This window comes from Mustela erminea, chromosome 20 (assembly GCF_009829155.1).
Source record: "Mustela erminea isolate mMusErm1 chromosome 20, mMusErm1.Pri, whole genome shotgun sequence".
Taxonomy (NCBI): Eukaryota; Metazoa; Chordata; class Mammalia; order Carnivora; family Mustelidae; genus Mustela; species Mustela erminea.
Window position 1 is genome coordinate 20786001 of NC_045633.1, and position 12868 is coordinate 20798868.

Sequence of the window (12868 nt, forward strand, 5' to 3'; positions counted from 1 at the left end):
TTGGGAGTCACCGGCCCCCACCAGGAGCTCCCCGTGTGGCTATGTAGGAAAGGGCTTTGCTCTTTAGGGAAACATGTTTTTTTTTTTTTTTTTTTTTTTAAGGATTTTATTTATTAATTTGACAGAGAGAAATCACAAGTAGATGGAGAGGCAGGCAGAGAGAGAGGGAAGCAGGCTCCCTGCTGAGTAGAGAGCCCGATGCGGGACTCGATCCCAGGACCCTGAGACCATGACCCGAGCTGAAGGTAGCAGCTTAACCCACTGAGCCACCCAGGCGCCCCAGGAAACATGTTTTTGATGACGCACTCCTGCTGAGTGAAGTAAGCACAAGGGGGGACCATGAGAGGGCAAAACCTGTCCCTACCCCTGGTGGTCTCTCAGTCTCTGTAAATCCCCAGCAGTCAGGGTGTTCAAGGTTGAACAGAGGTGTTTAGAGAGCGTGGAAGAGGAAGGAGCTCATCTTGGCTGGGGGGACAGGCCAGCGCAGGAGGCATGTGAGCTGGGCCTTGAAATTGGGATCCTTTGGGCAGACCAGAGAGATTTGCATCCTGGGAGAGTGTTATGGTGTTATTGTTGGGGGCGGAGCCGGGTGGAGATGAAGTCAGGGGGACGCAGAGAGGAGGTTAGGCTTGAAGGCCTGCCTGGGTCTCACGGTGAAGGGCATTTGTGGGTCAGGCAGACGCTGGACCTTCTGGAGGTGGAGGGGAGACATTGAACTGATCTGTGTTGTAGAGACATCACTGGGGCAGCAAATACAGAGGATGGATTGGAAGGTCAGAGATGTGGAGAGATATTGGGTGGAACAGGGTTAGACCGTCACAGGAAAGATCGTTAGGGGACCTCACTTGGAGGGTTAGAGAAACGGGTTGGATTAGAAAATCCCTAAAACGAACTTCTGTGTCTCTGAACCCACCTGGGCATTTGGTTCCCCCCTCTCACCCCCAACACTGCTCTTAGTTGATTACCTTGATTGCTTGCTTGTGCTCCATTCTGGGGGTGCTGTGACCTGTTTGGGTTTTAGCCCTATCCAGATTCCCTGTTTGTCAGCTCCGTCCACCCAGCACTTCAGGTGAGACCTCAGCCCCTCAGAGGCCAGCTGGTAGGATGCTGCTCTGTGCCCTGGGGTCCTCCCCACTCCCACCCCAGCCCTGACTTCCCTCTCTCCTCCAGCATCGTCCTCGAGTCCCCACACTGGAAATGTCCACTGCGCCATCCTTTCCGTCCTTCTTTCCAAGAGGAGGCATGAGGTACTATGTCTCATTGGAAGATGCTGACAGGAAGGAACTAGGAAAACGGGTTAAAGGGACCCTGGGAGGCTGATCTCAGAGCTGAAGGTGAACTACAGGGCAGTCCCACAGAGTGACCCAGCACGTCTGAGTCTCTTGATTTAAATTGATATCAGTTCTATAAAATGTTTTTAGAACATTTTATAAAATGTTCTATAGGAACAATAGTTCTATAAAATGTTTTTAGAAACCAGAAGTGTGTGTCTTCTCCTAATCCTGTTCCTGTAATCCCAGGCTATTATAAGCACTGCCCCTTCTCGCCCTACTTGTTTGCACAACTGTCGTCCCATGATCCTTGGGCCGATGGGCTTCAGCAGCCAGTCGATAGGTTGTTGGACCCACTGTGTGCCCACCCTGTGCTGGCTGGGGTAGGATAGAGATGCCCGTCCTGTGTTCTCAAGGAATCAGAAGACCAGTATTTGAGTCTAGCTGGGAAAGGAAGACACGCGTGAGAACCCAGTAGAGAGCAGGAAAGCCAAGCACTTAAGAGGGCGGTTAAGATTTGGTGGGACGTGCAGCCAGTCCACCGAGTTTGAGTAAGGAAGAGGCAGATGGTGCCAGGGAAGGACCCAGCCCAGAGCTAGCTGGCCGTCTAAGCTGGATCTCAGCCAGCCTTGTTCCGAGGTTGTGGCCAAGGTGGGCTTGCTGCTGCCCTCTCCGGGGTCTGTGCCCATCTCCCAAGTGCTCATGCTGTTTCCACGGTCTGCATCTTCCTACTTGTCACGATTCTCCAACTCATCCTTCAAGGCCCAGATTCAGTGCCGCTTTTCCCGTGAAGGCTCTTCCCTTCCACCAGCCAGCATGGTGCTGATCTTACATAGACCTTTGCTGATGACTCTGTCGTGACATTGATTCCATCTTGTGTATTCATGAATGTTGTGTAGCTTGTCAGGTGCATGTTTATGTTTTCCTTGGTTCAACTAGATTGTGAGCATCTTGTAAGCAGGGAATGTGCCTGATGCATTTCTCAAACTCCCCGCCAGCAGCCCAGAGCGGTACCCTGTTCAGAAAATGTCCGCTAAGCAGATGAGTGATAGTTTAGCGGATTCCTTTCTCCCCGGTGGACAGGTTCTATAAATTCAGTTCTGTAAAACCAGTTGGGGGAGGTGGCTGCTTTCTGGGGCCAGTTTCTGGCAGGGGACACATGGTGAAATGAAAGGTCACTATAAGCTGGATGTGTGTGGCCACACAAGAGATGGGGAATCCAGTGGTCTCCTGGTCTTGACCTTTCAGGACCAAAGGGACAAGAGGAGGGTACAAGTGGCAAGCGTGCCCTCCTTAGCTTATAGAAAGAGCCTTGGAATCAGAAGAGCTGGGGACTAGTTCCGATCCCATTTTTGGTGATGATAAATACTTGCCTTATTGACCTTCTGGGATTGTTCTGGGAACCAAATGAGGTAAGAAATATGTGAGTTCTGGGGCACCTAGGTGGCTCAGTGGGTTAAATCTTCTGCCTTCGGCTTAGGTTATGATCCCAGGGTCCTGGGATCGAGCCCCGCATTGGGCTCTTTGCTCAACAGGGAGCCTGCTTCCTCCTCTCTCTCTGCCAACTTATAACCTCTGTCTGTCAAATAAATAAATAAAATCTTAAAAAAAAATTTTGTGAGTTCTTTGAAAAGCATGAAGTGTTAGTAGGAGATGAGGCATCATTGTGTTTTCCCCTTATTCCTGATTCCTTAGCTCTCCTTTATTCCTTCTGTGAAGAAACTCTCCAGTCACCAGCTGCTAAGGCCAGCCAGGCAGAGCCTAGCCCGTCTCTGCTGAGTTCCCGTTTAGGCTCAGAGACAAGAACCAACATGGAAGGATGTGGTTTTTTGACTTCCAAACCAGGTAACTCTGGGTAAGTCACTTCAGCTCTCTATGCCTCAGTACCCTCATGTGTGAGCAGGAGGTAATAATGTACTCCTCCCACCTCCTAGGGCTCCCAGGAGGCTTAGCTGGGACCATGACTATGACAGTGCCTTGTAAACTGTAAAGTTCTGTCCAAATGCTATGGATTTACTTTTTAATCTGTGCTGGAGGGCTCTGGATGAAACTTGCCAAGACTGTTGCACATCGAGACAGTGACATCATATGAATGTTACTGGAGCCCAGGGTGGGGCACCCAAGGCGGCCCCAGAGTCTCGGGGGGCAGGGTAGAATGCAGAAGGGAGCCCCACCCACTGCCTGCCCATAGTCGACCGGATTCTGTGGTTCGACCTGAAGAAATGCCAGCTCCTGGTTTCCAAAGTGTCAGAGTCACTGCTGTGACCTCTGTGCTCAGGGGGCACCTGGACCGCAGCTCAAGAGTGGGGGCTGCTGTGGCTTAGGTCTCTGTCTCTGAGGTCCCAGCTTGGTGCCTGGACATGGCAGGTATTCAGGGTAAGGCTGTTGTTGAACAAAACTCAGGTAGTGTATTTTGTGGGATCTCCAGTCATCCTTTTCTCCCTTCCTTTGTTTGCAAATTCCAGTTGTAGAAAAACAGTACAGGAAAAAAAAAAAAAAGCTTCAGAGAAGTGGTAGGCTCGCCCGTGCTGGGAAACGTGACTGGCTCATGTTAACGAAAGGCCAAGCTTCCGAGGTGGGGTGTCACTGTCCTGGCGCTTTATTAATCCCGGGGAGCGGGGAAGCCAGTCCACTGGGAGAGGCTCTCCGAGACTGTCTGTGGTCACCTCGGGTTTGAATCTGTTTGTTGGCCCTGCTGGTCACTGGAGCCGAAGGAAAATGGTTTAGTCACCAAGTGTTTGCGAGTGTCTATTTGTGCTTGGCCGTGTGCTGGGAGCTTGGGGGAGTATGAAAAAGGTCAAGTTGTGGCTTGTGTGTTGGACACACTCAGACCAGGTTTGCGGAGACAAGACACCCGTGGAGGAGCAGGGGGTCCTGAACTGGCTGGCCCATGCGCACAGGGTCAGGGGCGCGCTGGATGATTACGGGCGGAGGAAGGCAGAGGCGAGGATTCTCAACGGCTCTCGGGGGCAGGTGAGCTTTCTGGAGGAGGTGGCAATAGGTGAAGAAGACAGAGTCAATCACTGAGCCTCATCTCTGCTCCCTAAAATGTCTTCTTGCCCTTTCCAGGCCCAGGGAGAGGACTCAATCTGTCTTCTGTTGTTGCCTAGCGAGTGACGGAGCTCAGCAGCTCAGCGTGGCGCCCCTTCGTTTCCTCCCAGCTCTGCCACTGTGGATCCAGGCAGGACACCCCGGCGGCCAGCGGGGGGCTGCCCTCGGCTCGCAGAGGCCACTCAGGCTTTTCCACGGGTCCCTCCATCTTCAGTCTGGCTGTCTGGCCTCAGGCCACCTCAGCTTTGAGTCTCTGACTTCCTCTTTTGCGGTCAGTGGGAGAAAACCCTTGGCTTTTTTTTTTTTTTTCCCTAAAGATTATTTATTTGAGAGAGAGAGCTCGTGGGTTGGGGAGAAGGAGAGGGAGAGAGAGAATCTCAAGCTGACTCCCCACTGAGCACAGGGCCTGACATGGGGCTCGATTTCATGACCCTGGAACCAAAATCACGAGTTGGACACTTAACTGACTGAGCCACCCAGGCTCCCTGGAAAACCTTTTTTTTTAGGATTTTATTTTTTTTAAATATTTTATTTACTTATTTGACAGAGAGACACAGCGAGAGAGGGAACACAACCAGGGAGAGTGGGAGAGGGAGAAACAAGCCTCCCGCCAGGCAGGGAGCCCAATGTGGGGCTCAATCCCGGGACCCTGAGACCAGGGCCTGAGTTGAAGGCAGACGCTTAAGCGACGGAGCCACCCAGGCAACCTGTGAAGCCTTTGCTTTTAAAGTACTTATGTCATTAGGTTGGGCCCACCTGGATAGTCTGGTTTTGATTAGCATAAAGTCAACTGATCAGTAATCTTATAATCACCATCTTAACCACCTTCCAGTGTACCGATCTGGGGCATTAAGCGCATTCACGTTGCTGGACAGCCATCGCCACCGTCCGTCTCTAGAACTCTCCTCGTCCTGGAACACTGAAGCTCTGTGGATGCAGCACTGACTCCCCATTCTCCACCCCAGCACCCAGCAACCACCGTCTCACTCTCTGTCTTTATGAATTTTACCACCCTATAGTGCGTACCTCAGCTAAGTGGAATCATACAATGTATTTGTCTTTTTGTGAGCGGCTTCTTTCACTTAGCATGGTGTCTTTAAGTTCTCTCCACCGGGTGAGGCCTGAGCCAGGATTTTACTTGTTCAGGCAGGACAGGGTCCGTTGTACGTATGGCCCACACTTTGTTTCTCCGCTTGTCAGTTGTTGGGTCCTTGGACTGCTTTCATCCCGTGGCTGTGCAGGATAATTCTGTGTATATAATAGTGATATGAACATGAATGTGCAAATCTATCTCCAAGACCCTACTTTTCATTCTTTTGGGTGTATACCCAGACGTGACATTTCTGGGTTATATGGTGATTCTGTTTTTTCGTTTTAGGGGGACCACCATGCTGTTTTTCACAGTGGCTGTGCGGGTTACGTTCCCACCAGCAGTGTGGCGGGTTCTGATTTCTCCACATCCCCGCCAGCACTTGCTTTTCCTGTTTTGTTTTGTTTTGTTTTTGAATGACAACTGTCCTGAATGCATGGGAAAGTGGTATCTTGTTGTTTTTATTTGCATTTCTCTAATGAGCAGTGATGTGGAGCATCTTTTTTGTGCTTGTTGGTCATTTGCTTATGGGTCATGAGATCTTGATTAAGATCTTACAACCCTCGTTGCAGGAAAAGTACTGTAAAGGGGCAGAATGTTATGTAGATTAATGTTTGCCCATGGCTGGGAGGTGACGAGAGCAGCACAGGCACTGAGTGTAATGGGAACGGGCTTTCTTCTCAGGGGTCATGCAATGTGCTTACCTTACTCGTGATAGTTTCACAACTCTGCACACATACTAAAAACCATTCAGTTGGGGCGCCTGGGTGGCTCAGTGTGTTAAAGCCTCTGCCTTCGGCTCTGGTCATGATCTCAGGGTCCAGGGATCAAGCCCTGCATCGGGCTCTCTGCTCAGCAGGGAGGCCGCTTTCCCCTGCCCCCCAACTTTGCCTGACTGTCTGCCTACTTGTGATCTCTGTCAAATAAATAAGTAAAATCTTAAAAAAAAAAAAAAACCAAAAAACAGCCATTCAGTTGTGTGATTTAAATGGGTAAATTTTATGCTATGTGAAGTAACTCTCCATAAAGCTGTTTTAAAATGTTGCCTTTTGAAAGTAGAAATAAAACAGTAACATTGGTAACAGCAAATGTTACTGTTGCATTAGGCTGCTCTGTTGAGCAGGAGTGAATGTGACCCCTCCTTGGGCTGAATCCACATTCCTCCCTGGACTTCCCCCTACCCTGGTTCGCTCTGGTTTCCCAAATCAAATTTTACTCGTTCAAGTCTGATTCTGTCTTTGGTTCTTCTAGCCCAGGAGACATTTTTGTCATCTGTATTTGGCAGAGACGGAAAGTTAGGGCAGAATCAGTCAGCTTGGGGTGTCTCTGGGCTTCACGCTCTCATCCCGGACTCGCAGAGGCTCATGGGAGGGAGCATGTCATGGTTGGTGGAGCCCATCAGGAAGGACAGGGGGAGCAGTTGCCTGAGCTGTATTACATGGGGCCCTAAAAGTGTCCCCGCCCCTGATTGCCACACCTGTCGTAACCCCTTCATCATCTGTGGTGACTGAAGTCATACCGTCCATCCATCTTATTTGTGCTGTCCGTCTAAGCGAAGCTGGGTTTTCTCTTTTTTTAAAGATTTTATTTATTTATTTGATAGAAAGACAGCAAGAGAGGGAATACAAGCAGGGGGAGTGGGAGAGGGAGAAGCAGGCTTCCTGCTGAGCCAGGAGCTTGATGTGGGGCTCGATCCCAGGACCCAGGGATCATGACCTGAGCTGAAGGTAGATGCTTAACTGGATGAGCCATCCAGGCACCCCATGAAGCTGGGTTTTGAGGTCATGAGAGTCAAGGGCGTCCTGAGTTGGGGAAGAGGAAAACTGAAGTGGAAGGCCGCCCTGGACATGTCGCTGTGACTTGAGGCCAGGAAGCCTCACCACGGCCTTGTGCTTCCTCAGGCTGAGAGCCTTTGGGCTTTAATCACAGGACTGTGTGTGTGCGGAGAAGTTTCCTGAGGCTTCACTGTGTCACTCCAACTTTACACATCTCTCCTGGATATATCTGGATGCCCCCTTGCACACTTACTGGCCTAGGAAGAAAGATAAGGGGCTAAGAAAGCTAGAGGATGAAAAAAAAAAGAAAAAGAAATGGTAGTGATATTTTTTGGAAAAAAAAAAAAAAAAAGAAAAGAAAGGTAGAGGATGAGCGCCTGGGTGGCTCAGTCAGTTAAGTCTCTGCCTTGGGCTCAGGTCATGATTCCTGGGTCCTGGGATCGAGCCCCACATCGAGCTCCTGGCTCAGCAGGAAGCCTGCTTCTCCCTCTCCCACTCCCCCTGCTTGTGTTCCCTCTTTCGCTGTGTGTGTCTCTCTCTTTGTCAAATAAATAAATAAAAATCTTAAAAGAAAATAGAAAGGAGAGACCTAGAGGAAAGATGGCTAATATTTGAAGGTGAAAAGTACCAGAAGCATATTTGGGTAGAATTGGGGGCAGAGGGTTGTCAAACCCCTCTCACCCAACGATGATGCTGCCAGAGCTCCCAGACATTACCAGGAAGAGTGTGAGCCCTCCACCCACCATCCTTTTCAAAACGGGGTACTGGGCCTAAGAGAAGAAGTGGCCAGCCCAGGGCTGTGCGGCCAGTTAGTAATAGAGCTCGTAGCTCCTTGCTCTCCTGCCCGTTCCCCTCAAGCTCCCTACAGCTCCTCTAGCCCGGCCCACAGCCTCTGGTTCTGGAGCCTTCGTGGCCCAGGCAGAGCCGGGACGGTGGACGTCAGGGCACCTCTGTGCACCCGAGCAGCAAGTGTTCGCCCTTCTCCATGCGGCTCCCGTGGCTCTCTGTGGAGTGGGCTCCTCTCCTCGTTCGCTTTCTCCCTTCTCAGCGGCAGCCCCCTCGGCTTCCACGCCTGCACCATCTGGAGTGGGAATTGCGCTGAGGAGCCCCGCAACGTTGCCCACCCCCTCCGCCATGCTCTGCCGAGTGTGGGCCCACACCAACGCAGATTTACTAAGTACAGAGAGTTCTCCTTTTTATTTATCTCTGATTGCTTAGAGAGAATAAAATGTTGCTTCTCAGACTTTAGTCTTTGCACTTAAATAGTGACAATTGAAAAATGACTTGCAAGATCTTCCCCCTCGGTACTTAATACAATTCCTCACGCTCTCTTGCTCTGATCTGAATGTTGGACGAGGTCGGTGGCCTCAGTGGGTTAGAGGCCTGAACTCTGTCCCTGTGGCCTCAGCCTGCAATGCTGCTGTGGCCCAGAATTGTTTCCTGAGGTCAGGGGTCCTGGAAGGCTCTCTCTGAATTGGAAAGTCTGAACTGTGTCCCTTGTGCGAGGGGAGATGTGTTTCCTGCTTCTCTCCACCTCTGTCCGCATTTCCCCTCTCTCCTCCGTCTCTCTCCTTCCCTTCTGCCCTTCGCCTCCTTCCTTCCACCTCCAGATTTCCTCGCCCTTGGGACCAGACGTCATCTGGTCACTCCCCACGCGCAGTGCCGTTTCAACAATGTGGCTGTTTTTTGGCGTGCGACTCTGACAACACACTTGGCTCATTCATTGTCATCAGTGTTATGAACCGTCTTGGGAATGGCTCAGGTCAGAAACCCTCTCGGGAAGCCAGGCTAATCCCCGGGAGGGAATTTCTTCCTCCTTGTTGTGCTCCTGAACGTAAGCAGTGGGAAGATTGCGTTGCCTCTCGCCGCGGGGGATGGCAGGGAGCCCGTGGCCCCTGAGGTCTGTGTGTCATGGGCCGTGGCCCTGCAGGGGCACGAATCCCAGAATGAGGTTCTGTGGGAGGAATGGGGTCAGAGGGATTAGCCCTGAAGGGTCTTCCCTGCCTGCACCATCTCTTTTGGGTACTGTCTCTTGAAGGTTGAGGTTGTGCTTGCACGACGGGGGTTGTCCCTAGAACCCTCACCCATCTCTGCCATGAATCTTCCCGCAGCTCCTGGCCTTCTTGTCTGATGAATGTGGGGTCCGAGAAAGCAGCCATGGGGCAATTTTTTCCACCTCATAGCGGGGAGCTGCCTGTCCTGGCCTCTGGCCTCCATTCTCCCAGGTGATCTCCTGCTGCCTCCGTTCCACTAAATTCAGCCCGGTCTGCCTGCCTTCCCCCTTGTGCTCCCTCTGCCCAGCTGAGACCAACTGTGCCGGGCCATTCTGTCCTCGGGAAGCCATTCCCGTTGGCTCTGCTCTGTGCTGCTGTTCCCCCACCGGCTTCCGAGCTTGCTGAGGGCAGGGATGTTGGTACGGATCACAAACCTTGCTCTGTTCTTGTCACCGGCTAAGTGAGTGAATGAGGGAAGCAGCAGCTAGTGGGAGCACATTTTATCTATGCTTCTGCAGCCTGACTCTTCTAGATGGCATGAAGTCTCCAGAGGGAAAGGTGTCTGCTGCGGGTGGGAAGAGGGGATAGGCAGGAGACTTTGCCTAAGTTGCTTTTCCACTGATTCTGGAGTAAATGAGTTTCCTCTTGCTGCTGGAACAAATGACCATTCTCAGTGGCTCTAAACAACACAGATTCGCCTGCAGGCCTGGGGTCGGAAGTCTGAGATGAGTCCTGCCAGACGAAAACCAAGGTGTCTGTAGGTCTATGTTCTTTCTGGAGGCTTCCATTTCCTTGCCGTGCAGCGTCTGGGGTTGGCCAGCATTTCTTGGCTTGCAGTCCCTTCCCCATATCACCCCAACTTCTGACTCCTGTGGTTTCATCTACTGCGCACTCTGACCTCTTACATCTCTCTGAAGAGGACCCTTGTGGTTATACTGGGCCCACCGAGTCACATAGGACGATCTCTTCTTCTCGGGATTCTTTTTTTTTTTTAAATACTTTATTTATTTATTTGACAGAGAGAGAGAGAGATCACAAGTAGGCAGAGAGGCAAGCAGAGAGAGGGGGAAGCAGGCTCCCCGCTGAGCAGAGAGCCTGACACGGGGCTTGATCCCAGGACCCTGAGATCATGACCTGAGCCGAAGGCAGAGGCTTAACCCACTGAACCACCCAGGTGCCCCTTCTTCTCAGGATTCTTAATCACATTGGCAAAGTCCCTTTTTCCATGGAAGGTGACATGGCCACAGGATCTGGGGATTAGTAGACATTTTTCGGGGGTCTTTGTTCAGCCAGCCCTGTGCAGGATGCCCAGAGACCCAGTTTCTGCTGTGTGTTCCTATTTGCATGTCTCGCTTCTTCCCATCATTCAGGAGCTTGTGCTGGCTCTTCCAGGGGGTCCTTCTGCCCCAAGCCCCCTCTCCCTCCAGCAGGATGCAGCTCAGCCTTGGTTCCTGCTGATGACCTTGGCCACGAGCACTTCTCTGGTCCAAAGGAGACCTTCTTTGGTTGGTGCATCTTTCCACTTCTGTGCCAACACTCCAAGAGCCTTTCTTTCTTCCCTCTGGCATGTCCCCAGCTTGATGCCCCCTGTCTCCCTGCTTCCATTGTACTCCCCCACTCTCAGGCAGAAGTCCTAGATTGGCAGAACTCAGATACCCCTCCATTTAATGACTCCTACAGTGCTTTTCAGTTCTTCATTGGCAAGTGAGTGTGCGACCTTAGACCACGAGGGCGCAGCTTAGAGCTTGGGGCCCCACTTAATGAATCCTGGCTTCCAGAGCCCCGGACAGAGCGTGTGTGGACAGAATGGTGGCATGTGGCTTCTCTGCCTTTGGAGCCTTCACAGCATGTGTGCTCTGTGGCCGGCACTAGGACAGTGCTTAGTGTCTGCCGCCCATGTCACGAGTTACTTTTTTCTGCCTGTGCCCTGCTTCCCAACCCCCACCCCAAACACAATTAGAACAGAGCTCTCCAGCCCTGCACAGTCTTGCAACCACCTGACAGTCTAAGGGCCCTTCCTCCCTCCCTTCTGACACAGCAGCCCTTTAGATGTAAAATAGATGTATTGAAATGGCAAACTTGATGTCAATTTATTGATTTACATCAAGAGACAGAACTGCCCACCTGACCAGCTACATCTCCCTTTTGCAGCAGAAATGAAGACATCTTGGCATTACAGAGTTGCTTCGTAAGAAGCAGACTCAGATGGTCTTAAAAAAGAGTGTGCTCAGACTCAGGGGCCTCTACGGGGTGGGCCAGCCCAAAGGAGACACCCTGCCACCCAGCTGAGCGCCCTCTCCGGCTCCCTGGCAGCAAATGCTGGGTTTCCTCTGCAGGATAGAATGTGCCCTGCGAGGTAGATGCTCTGATTATCGCAGGGTCACTGGTGATCCTGGCACAGCCCAATCCCACTGAGAGCCGTTGCTGCAGCCCACAGGGAAACCAGTGCTGCGGGCTTGGGTGAATTTCCCCCTTTCCTCCCCTCCCCCTTCCTTTCCCTTTTTCTTTCCTTCCTTCCTTCTTCTCTCCCCCCCTCATTCCTTCCTTTCTTATTGTATTCTTTCTTTCTTCTTTTTTTCTGGGGCCTTTAAAAAAATTTTTTTAAAAAAATATTTATTTATTAACTTCAGAGAGAGGGAGAGATCATGAGGCAGGGGCAGAGGGAGAGACAGTTCCCAGCAGTCTCCATGCTTAGCATGGAGCCCCACATGGAGCTCCATCTCACAACCCTGAGATCATGACCTGAGCCGGAACCAAGAGTTGGACGCTCCACCGACTGCAGCCCTCAGGCGCCCCTGGATGAACTTTGAAAGCATGACACTGAGTGAAAGAAACCAAACATGAAAGACCTCAGAGTACCTCAATCCATTTCTGTGCAATGCCCAGAATCGGCTGACGTATAGAGGCAGAAAGCAGATGGGTGGTTGGCAGAATGGTGTGAAACGGTCTCTCTAGGGCTCAGCTGGGGGTGGGGAGTGAGCTGGTGGGTGTCTGGTTTCTTCTGGAACTAGACGGTGGCGATAATTGCGTGACTATGAATATACAAAAACCCACTGCACTGTACCGATTAAAAAGGTGAACTTTATGGCATATGAAATATATTTCAATAAAACTGTTATTTTATAAAAGGATGGGGAAGGTTCCCATCACCCCAGAAAGGCCTTGACACCGCCTCCCAGTCTGTCCCGCCCCACCCCTGGAAGCAGCCATGGTGGCTTCTCTTTCCAGCCGTAGATGAACTGTGTCTGCTTGGGGAGCTCTCTGATTCCAGTCATGTATCAGGTGTTCCTTGTGCACGGCTTCCTCCAGCAGGCATAATGTTTTCGAGGTTTGCTCATGTTGTTATGACGGTAGTTTGTGTCTTTCCCACCCTGCCCTGAGTAGAATGAATGACTTTACCGCACTTTCTTACAGATGGACATCTGGGCTGTTTCCAAGTTCGGGCTGTTATGCATAAGGCTGGTATGGATATTCTTGTAAAAGTCTTCCCATGGACATATGTTTACCCTTTTCGTTTCTTTCTTTCTTTTTTTTCAAAGATTTAATTTATTTGACAGAGAGAGAAAGAGCACAAGGAAGGGGAGCAGCAGGCAGAGGAAGAAGGAGAAGCAGACTCCCCGCTGAGCAGGGAGCTGGACACGGGGCTTGATCCCAGGACCCTGAGATCATGTACTAAGCTGAAGGCAG

The 12868-nt window shown here is 51.2% G+C and overlaps 1 long non-coding RNA gene across 1 annotated transcript; it reads left to right on the forward strand.

The window, feature by feature from the left end:
* Nucleotides 1-1479: 1479 nt before the first annotated feature.
* LOC116581377 lies at nucleotides 1480-12757 on the forward strand. The gene is made up of 3 exons (XR_004282037.1): nucleotides 1480-2683; nucleotides 2967-3126; nucleotides 12721-12757. It is a non-coding gene; the product is annotated as an uncharacterized LOC116581377 (long non-coding RNA).
* The last annotated feature ends 111 nt before the right edge of the window (nucleotides 12758-12868 follow it).